Source organism: Phasianus colchicus, chromosome Z, assembly GCF_987193195.1.
Source record: "Phasianus colchicus chromosome Z, bPhaCol1.hap1.1, whole genome shotgun sequence".
In the NCBI taxonomy this organism is placed as follows: Eukaryota; Metazoa; Chordata; class Aves; order Galliformes; family Phasianidae; genus Phasianus; species Phasianus colchicus.
In genome coordinates this window covers 78,069,746-78,078,953 of record NC_143476.1, presented here as the reverse complement: position 1 = coordinate 78,078,953, position 9,208 = coordinate 78,069,746, and the positions used below count along the sequence as shown (strand labels likewise).

At 39.1% G+C, this 9,208-nt stretch overlaps 1 long non-coding RNA gene across 1 annotated transcript; it reads left to right on the top strand.

Moving 5' to 3' along the window:
* Window positions 1–2,263: 2,263 nt before the first annotated feature.
* Window positions 2,264–8,883, top strand: LOC149913113 (uncharacterized). Its single transcript, XR_016461649.1, has 4 exons — window positions 2,264–2,432; window positions 8,192–8,268; window positions 8,549–8,636; window positions 8,774–8,883. It is a non-coding gene; the product is annotated as an uncharacterized LOC149913113 (long non-coding RNA).
* The last annotated feature ends 325 nt before the right edge of the window (window positions 8,884–9,208 follow it).

Sequence of the window (9,208 nt, the reverse complement as noted above, 5' to 3'; positions counted from 1 at the left end):
ATTTGCAGTTCCTGTGGTTACTGAAAGCTTTGATAATTGTCCTCTCCCATATAAAACGGCACTCTTCATCTTCCTTTGGATGTTGGGATAAAACTGATCCTTTCTGCATGGGAGAAAGGCTCAGATACTCAGGACAAATGTCCAACCATTGTTTTTCTTTACAGACTAAAGGCAGTCTATTGCTTTCCCCTGCACTGCCTACTCTCAGTTAACTATCTGGCTTGTACATTTCAGAGATTTACAGCCTTGCCTTGCTATTCAAAACTTGAAGCTTCTGTCTAGATCTGTTATATTTTCAGAGCTGGCTTTCAGGCAGCTTTCTTAAATAATTAAACAAAATCTACACCTGTGTTGTAGTGAAAACTGGGTAGATATAAATCAGAGTAGAACTTTCAAGAATGCTTTGAATCTGAGAAGACGTAAAAAAAGATGTTGCAATAAATGAAGTATCTTATTTGATTTGAAATATTATCAATTAACATTCCCCAATTTTTGAAAACTTAGTAGCAAATTTATGGGCAATTTAAAAGTTAGCTGAGCCAGAGGAGGAGAAGAAATTTCTACAGAATTTCTTTATATATTTTTTGTGTTTTATAATGGCTGAGACATGGGTATTCACCATATCTATTCTTTAGAGAGATCTGTCCTTTATTCTTTAGAGAGATGTTCTGGGAGAATAGAACTGTCGCTTCCACATACTTGATTATAAATATGTCAACTGCACAAATATTTTAATTAATGCAATTTGATGTATTGTTTAATTAACCTGATAAGAAATCAGTGACTACCTCTGTGCACAGGCTGGAAACAAAGGAACTTCACCCTCAGAAAGCTGCCTTTTCTGCTGCAGAAAGATTCCGCATGAAAGCTCAAAGTGGTATTTCGTGGGCATTCCTAGCAAGTAATCCACTTGTAAGAAGAGTAAATTCTCTTCAGAGATTCACTTTTAGTGTGATTCATGATTCTGAGATCTTCTTTTCTTTTGTCTTCACTGAAAATGAGACATTTGTGTATGCATATTTTCAGAGCATCCAGAAAGTGTTTAAAATGCACTTGCATGTGCAACAAATAGGAATTTCCAGGACTTTGTCTTATCTACTTTTTCTATCTTAAAATAAATGAAAAATGAAACTTTGAAGTGGCTTAAGTAGGAGCAGTAAACTCTAACAGTGTAATTCCTCCACTGCACACAATTATTAATAATGTTTTTCTGCCATAATTGTAAACTTATGCTTGTAGACTCAGTATATTCTTTCCAGTTTGAGAATAACTCAAGAAAGAAGCTGTTAGGATGAGAGGAAATACTTTCTAAGTCATTTAGGTGAAGAGAATCGTTGCTCACCATTAAAAATAAAATCCATTAAAAAAAAGAAGAGGGAGGAAGATGAAACCATCCTTTCATCTTAGTATAACTGGGAGTTCTCAGCTCTTTCTTCAAATGAATGAAAGCTTAAGTCAGTGACAGAAACAAAGGTGAAAATGGAAGGGCTAGGTTACAATTTTTGGTATCAAAAAAGCCAGTTTAACCTACTTTTCATAGCTTACATGGAATCCCTGTGATACATATTTTCTGCCTCCTATCACTTTGTGAAAAAAACAATTTGGAGGCCTGGAGACAAACATATTTAGTGGAATGCCAAGAGAATAAAATTAGCAAGAACACTATGCACTAAAAGTCCCAGAATCCAAACCCAGAAAGTGCCTGTCAGCAGCGTGTACTTTTCACATTGTCAGGAGTGTGAGTTGCTAGGGATGGAAGGACGATTTTGGCAAACAGGGAAATATCTACAGAAGCAAAATACACATAGTGCTGTAGACTGCCAAACAGGTTGTTGCTTTTCCTATTTGGACTGATTTTGATGGCAGGAAGACTCCTGCCTTTTCTGGAAAATGAGGTGTCTCCAGTTCTGGGCATGTCTTCTCCCCCTCCTGTTTTAAAGCTTAGAACACTACTGTATGTGGCATACCAACAATAAGCAACTGAAGACATGTGGCTGTGCAGGGTACTTCCAGGAACTGATGAATCCCCCAGTGTCCTAAATTAAAGAAGTGCAAACATTTCAGAACAAAAGACAAAACTGCTATGACTATACAATTGCCTGAGATGTGACTTTTGAGAGAAGAGATGTCCTAGCTGTAATTTAATCATCTGTAGTCTGTGTGTTTTGTAAATGGAATGCATAAGGTGCTACAAAAGTACTGTAGAGCCCAATGACTTCAACAAAGACCCTGACATCATTAAGCTACACACAGAGAAGGGTTCTAAATAGAGTAGGACACTGACATTGCAGGAGATTTACAACTACCAGGAAGTATTGTGGGAGAAAAGAGACCATGTCTTATGCATCTAACCATGGTGGGGGCAGAAGCAATGGGAGAGAGGAATATGACTCCAAGTAACATGAATGGGTGGGATCCACAGTTTGGAAAGGGTGAGTGAATAAAATGCATCAGTCTCACTGACCCCAGTTCTGCCTGCTCTGGGCCCCCAGAGGGAGAGCTCTGCAGGTTTTACTAGTGATTTTTAGAAACTTTTTGCCAATGAGGTTGTTTTGAAACTGGGTGTACTGGGATAGATGTCAGTGGGACTGAGCTAAAAGCTTCAGGGTTTGTCAAGTCCTCTGTAACTTGTCTGTCTAACAGGCAGGTGTGGGTCTTTGCTGAGAATTAAAGATAACTGGAAAGAGTCAAAATACTGCTGGAGGAGGAGAGGGAATCTAATATCTGGGAAGTTTGGAGAGAATGAGAAAGTCTGCCAGAAAGGTTTGAGGAAAAACAGATACCAAGATGAAAATACAGTGAAATTAAACAAAATAGGGAAAGAAGAAAAAGTGGAAAAGTACTTGAAAAAAGCAGCAAGCATTCAACAAAGTGTTCATTTCCATATAGATAAAAATCCCCATGTACATTATAAATATTTTTTGTTCTTTATTTTCTGTTATGTATTCACTAGCATACACAGCCACCTTTTGTTTGGAAATGGAAAGGAGTCAAAATTATAGACCCTTAAGTCATAGTCCAGAAAATGTGTCTACTTGCATGCTTCTACAAAATAGCTAACTTCTGTGGCACTTCGCTATTCACTGTGGTTTGTGTTCATCAGTCCGCTCTGGTTACAGAGGATGTTGGTAAGCTGTTGGCTCAAATAAGCCAGTTATGTTTTTCAGTGTGGAGGCTGCATATTTGGACATTTGAGGACCAGGAGAACTCCTGCGTGAAGATCAGCGTGTCTTCCTCCATGACACCACTTTTACATTAGATTTGGAGCCTTTTTAGCATTCACGACGCTGTAATAATGCCCTTGATGCAACAATCCTGCTGCCTATCCTGTTGTCACAGAATCATAGAATCATAGAATCTTAGAATTGCTCAGGTTGGAAAAGACCTTCAAGATCGTCAAGTCCAACTGCAGCCTAACCATACCACCCTAACTCTAACAACCCTCCACTACATTGTGTCCCTGTCACCACATCCAAATGTTTTTTTCAACACATTCAGGGATGGTGACTCCACCACCTCCCTGGGGAGTCTATCCCAGTGCTTAACAACCCTTTCTGTACAGAAGCTTTTCCAACCTAAACCTAAATCCCCTGATGCAAGTTGATGCCATTTCCCCTGGTACTGTCACCTGTCACCAGTGAGAAGGGGACATGATTTTCATACTGTGATCACATCTTGCTATAGGATATGTCTGCTATAGGAATGTCTATTTTCCTTCTATCAAACCTAAATCTACCCTCCCTGAGCCTGAAGCCATTTCTCCTTGTTCTATCACAACATACCCTGCTAAAGAGTCTGTCCACTTCTTTCTTGTAACTCCATTTTAGATATTGAAAGGCTGCTATCAGGTCACCTTGAAGCCTCTTCTTCAGGCTGAACAGCAGCAGCTCTCTCAGCCTGCCCTTGTAGGAGAGGTCTTCAATCCCTTGGATCATTTCTGTGGCACTCCTCTGGACACACTCCAACAAATTTACCTTTCTCCTGTACTGAGGACTCCACATCTGGATGCAGATGAGGCCTCACCAGCATGGAGCAGAGCAGCAGGATCACCTCCTTTGACCTGCTGGCTATGCTTCTTTTGATGCAGCCCAGGATATGGTTGGCTTTCTGGGCTATGAGGGCACATTGCTTGTTCATGTCCAACTTCCCATCCACCCCTAGGTCTTTTTTGACAAGACTGTGCTCAATCCTTTCATCCCCCAGCTTGTATTGGTAGTGAGGGTTACCTTGACCCAGATGCAAGACCTTGCACTTGTATTTGTTGAACCTCATGAGGTTCACTAGTGCCCACTGCTCAAGCCTGTCTAGGGTCCTGTAGATGGCATCCCATCCTTAAAGGTGTATTGATTGCACCCCACAGCTTGGTGTCATCTGCAAACTTGCTGAGGGTGCACTTGACTCCACTATCAAGGTCGATGATGAAGATATTAAAGCGTATCAGTTCCAGCACTGATCCCTATGGGTTACCACTTGTCACTGATCTCCATCCAGACACTGAGCCATTGACCACCTCTCTCTGGACTTGATCCTGTAGCCAGCTCTTTGTCCATTGAACAGTCCACTCATCAAATTCATACCTTGCCAAACTGGAGAAAAGGATGTTGTAAGATAGCATGTTAAAAGCATTCCTGAATTCCAGATAGATGACATCAGTAGCTCTTCCCTTGTCCATTGATGCAGTCACACCATCATAAAAGGCCAGTTCATTGATTTGCCCTGATCAGGTGCTCACAAACCTGGTCCTATGTAGGCAATTTGGTTGTAAAAAAAACCCAAATTCTGGCAATGGCACCAGCCATGAAGCCAGGTATTTAAAGATATGGTCCTTTGATTTGTTCTTGTGTTTTTACCCAATACAGGAGACAGAGAAGATGATCTGTTCCTTCAGCTGTCATCCAAAGGCCGTGAAGTCTCTTTTGATAGCCTTTGACTCACATGTAGCTGCCTTCATCTCTCCCTGTATGGAAAAGCAGTGAGCAGTTGTGGCTCATCAGCTATACCATGCTAGGTAGTTTCCTTGTGACATTCCAGGAAATGTAAGTCCAGACTGCTACCTGCAGTCACAGAGTCAGTTAGTCAAAGCAATGTAACTGATTAACAAAAGCTGGCTTTTTTTTTTTTTTTTTAATAAAAAAATGAATTTTTGGGTAAGAAGGAATCGAGAAGAATAGAAGAATATTACTTGGGCTTCTATTATATTTATTGGTATTTATTGGCTTGATATACGTTACTGCTATAAAAATAGGTGTGGCTTCTTCCTAGCTTTCATATCACATTTTACCAGAATTGAAAGATATGTATTTTTTTTTCATTGCTAATTCTTCACAGTCAAGTTGGAATCTAAAAGCCAGGCTACCTTGTATATTCTTGCCAATCATAATTGCTCTGTGTTTGCAAATTAGGTGACAGTGCTATTGCTGATGCACAAGGATGGCCTGACTCCAGCTCCTTTTTCCACACTGTAATTGGCTTTGCAGTGCTAACAGAAGTGAAACATTCCTTTTGTCAGAAAAAGCAGGAGCTACTACTCAAAGACACACAAAGAGCAGATAGATTTTGCAGGAATGTGACATTTCAACTGAGTTGTTTTTTTGGAGCATAACTCCCACTTTAAAAGAAATAATAAAAAAAAGTTTGGAATAACTCTGCCCTAAAGGGGAAATTATACAGAGACTTAACCTGTTTACCAACTTGCATTTTTGTAAAACGACAAGCAAATAAAAGTATTTCACTTGAGAGAGGTTTGTTGGAGTATATTGCCTATCCCTGAAGTATAAGCTTTCTTTTACAGCAAACACAAAGAATTTCCTCCAAAATGATTTACAGAACTATTTCTTAATGTTTGTAATTCAACCTCACTTCCACTTCATAAGGAGAGAGAATGCAAGTTGTTGGCCTCCAGCAGACTTGTGATCCACATCTGCTGGAACTATCAGGGGCACCAGCTGGGAGAGGTTGGGAAAGGACTGAGATTTTCACTTCGGACTACTAACAGCAATGAAAAATAAAAGTCATGATGGCTGTCTCACCTTTTCACTGGGAGGTGTTTCGTAGGTTACTTATTCTGTCTTGCAAAGGACAAGGACACACTGGTTTTAAATCACCACAATATTTAGTGTTATTTACCACCTTGTATTACATATATCACTTTATATTCCAAATGTAAACAATAAACAATATTTTTGTGTATCATAGAATCATAGAATCATAGAATCATAGAATGGCCTGGGTTGAAAAGGACTTCAAAGATCATCTAATTTCAACCCCTCTGCCCTGGGCACTGTTGCCAACCACCAGACCAGGCTGCCCAGAACCACATCCAGCCTGGCCTTGAATGCCTCCCGGGATGGGGCATCCAGAACCTCCTTGGGCAAACTGTTACAGTGCGTCACCACCTTCTGTGTGAAAAACTTCCTCCTAATATCTAACCTAAATCTCCCCTGTCTTCTTTTAAAACCATTCCTCCGTGTGCGATCACTATCAAACCATGTGAACAGACATTCCCTGTCTGTTTATATATTCTCTTCAAGTACCTTCCAGTACTTTTGTACCCAGTCAGGTACCACCTGAGATAAAATCTTAACCAAAGAAATGCAACCATAAATGAAAATCACTGTGATTAATTAATATTTCATGACAAAGGTTTTATGAATTTAAGTAAAAGTTCAACCCAGATTTTCACTTTGCATGTTTTCTATAGAATTGATTTAAGTTATATACTGTTTTTAAATTCTGATGATATTGAGAAGGACCCTTTATATTAAAAATGCAATTTATACACATCTCTGACATGATAAACACCTAATAGTGCACATGACCATAATTCATTCAGGTATTTTATCCTTTTACTAAATGTTGACTAGATAGCATAGATTTGGATTGCTCTCTGTGCTTATGCAGCAGTATTGGAGGATAATGCAAGCTTTTAAGTCAAACTGTCTTATCATAAAATACAACACAAATCAAAATATACTGTGATTGATAATGCTTTCTAAAGGATTTTGAGATAATACTGTGGCCATTAGAGTAGTTAATACTGTATGCTGTTCTGGGCTCCACAATATAACAAGGACGTTAAGGTGCTTGAAGGCATCCAGAGGAGAGGTTGAAGATGCCTGGGTTGCCTTGTCTCAGGAAGAAGATACCAAGAGGCAATGTTATTGCTCTCTGCAGTTCTCCAAGGAGGGGAAGCATAGTGAGGTGCCAGGCTCTGTTCATGGGAACTGATAGCAAGATGGGAACGGCACAGAACTGCTGGACTGTGGGGAGGTTCACAGACTGAGTGTTAGGAAACATTAATTTATTGTGACTGTTATCAAACTCTGGAAGTCTTCCTGGAGAGGTGGTTGATGCTCCATGCCTATCAGTGTCAAGAGGCATTGCCCTTGTGGTTTTTTTTTTTTTGCCCTATTCCCTCAGTATCCTTTAACTTTTAGTTGGCTCTGAAGTCATCATCAGGTAGCGGGACTACAAGCTCCTTGAAGATCCCTTCCAATTGAACTACCCTAAATTCTAAAAACAAGATAAGTGTTTAATTTGGGTAACAACATATGTCGATACTTATCTGGTGACAATCTGGTATTTCTGACCAAGTATTTAAAAAGATGAAGGTTGTTATTCAAAGTATCTGTTCCAGTAGTCCCAACCAGGTTTATCAGAAACCAAAGTACAAGTGGCATAGGGATGACAACTATCCTGCCAAACATGAATGTCTCTACCAAATGACAAAAGTCATGGTATTCTGCCAACATATATGGAAACGTGACAATCTCACGATAAAGTTAGAAAAATATTTGAATGTGAGGAACATCTTTTATTGGTTTTGTTATCCTGATCAAACTACAGTATAAGTCTTTGTCTTATATGACTTGTCATGTACATGAACATGTGTTCCTTGTTTGGGTATACTATTGGTACTTTGTACTTCAGCTTACACTTTAATATTAAAGTTGAATATATAAAGAAATACTTGAAGATAATAGGATGAGCAGACAGTAACAGCCCAATTCTCCTCTCTTGCACATTAAATGGCAAATAATTTCACTGAAATATGTACAATATCACTTATGTAAAAATGTGTTTAGTAGGAAAATGAAGCTCTCCAGTGTTTGCACTGTTATTTGCAAGACAGTCTCTTCTACTTTATGCATGCAATTCCTTCCCATATACTAGTTCATTTCTTCTTTTTCAGGACTAGAATGGAAAATACAGAAGATTATGTGATCACACAATCAAATAGAGCATCCAAAGTGCAGTGCTACTAGAAAGGTTTGAATTTAAAATCTTAAGGATTTGCGAATGAAATGGATGAACATTTGGAAGATATTATTAGTCACCCCTTGGAAAGTTCTACAGAGACATGACATACCTCTTACCAGAGGTAACTCCCATCACGTCTCAGTGTGGAACCATCTGACGTTTTCTCAGTATTTTTTTCTATACTTCAAAGACAAAAATAATTGCAATTAATCTATTGTACAAAATGTGCTATCTGGAGACAAGTTTGTTTCCAACTTGGGCACTCTGCTAACTCTCCATTTCCTTTCAGTTAATCCAAAAATTCTCTTACCCCACCCTTACTTTGATGAAGTAATGGCTGCTCAAGTATTTTCAGTGGCAAAACAGATCTGTGATGTGTAAGTACAGAACAATGACTTTTGTTCGTGTTTACAGAAATGTCTGAAAAGACAATAGGAAGAAAAGATAGAAGTGCTACTGTTGAAGTGGAGGGTGTTCTGCTGGATTCACAGTTCTGTCCTTTATTATTCTGCAGGTGGGATATAGTGCTATTGCATGGGCCTGTCTCATTCTTTAGCAATCTTGTGCATAGAGTGTGATGAGATGAAAACAGCTCCTTCAGTGCTTCTGTGTGGGATGAAAGTTTGTTTTTGAGTAGTTGTGAACACTGCTTGAGTCTACAGTGTGTATTAAAAAAACAAAATAAAACAAACAGGGAGTTTGCAACTGGAAGAAACAAGGTCTCAATGTAATTTGAGACAAATATCTTGTCATTTGAAACTTTCTATACTCTGTTGTTTACCACATGATGCTACAAGAAATTTCCTTCAGTGACTAGGAGCACATCCAAGGCACAGCCAGGCCTTACTTAGCAGGTGTTTGCCACATGCTGTTATGATGGCTAGGATTAGTTGGGTAACAGTGAACAAACATCTGTCTTGTATTATTCATACAGACTTAGTTTCAATTC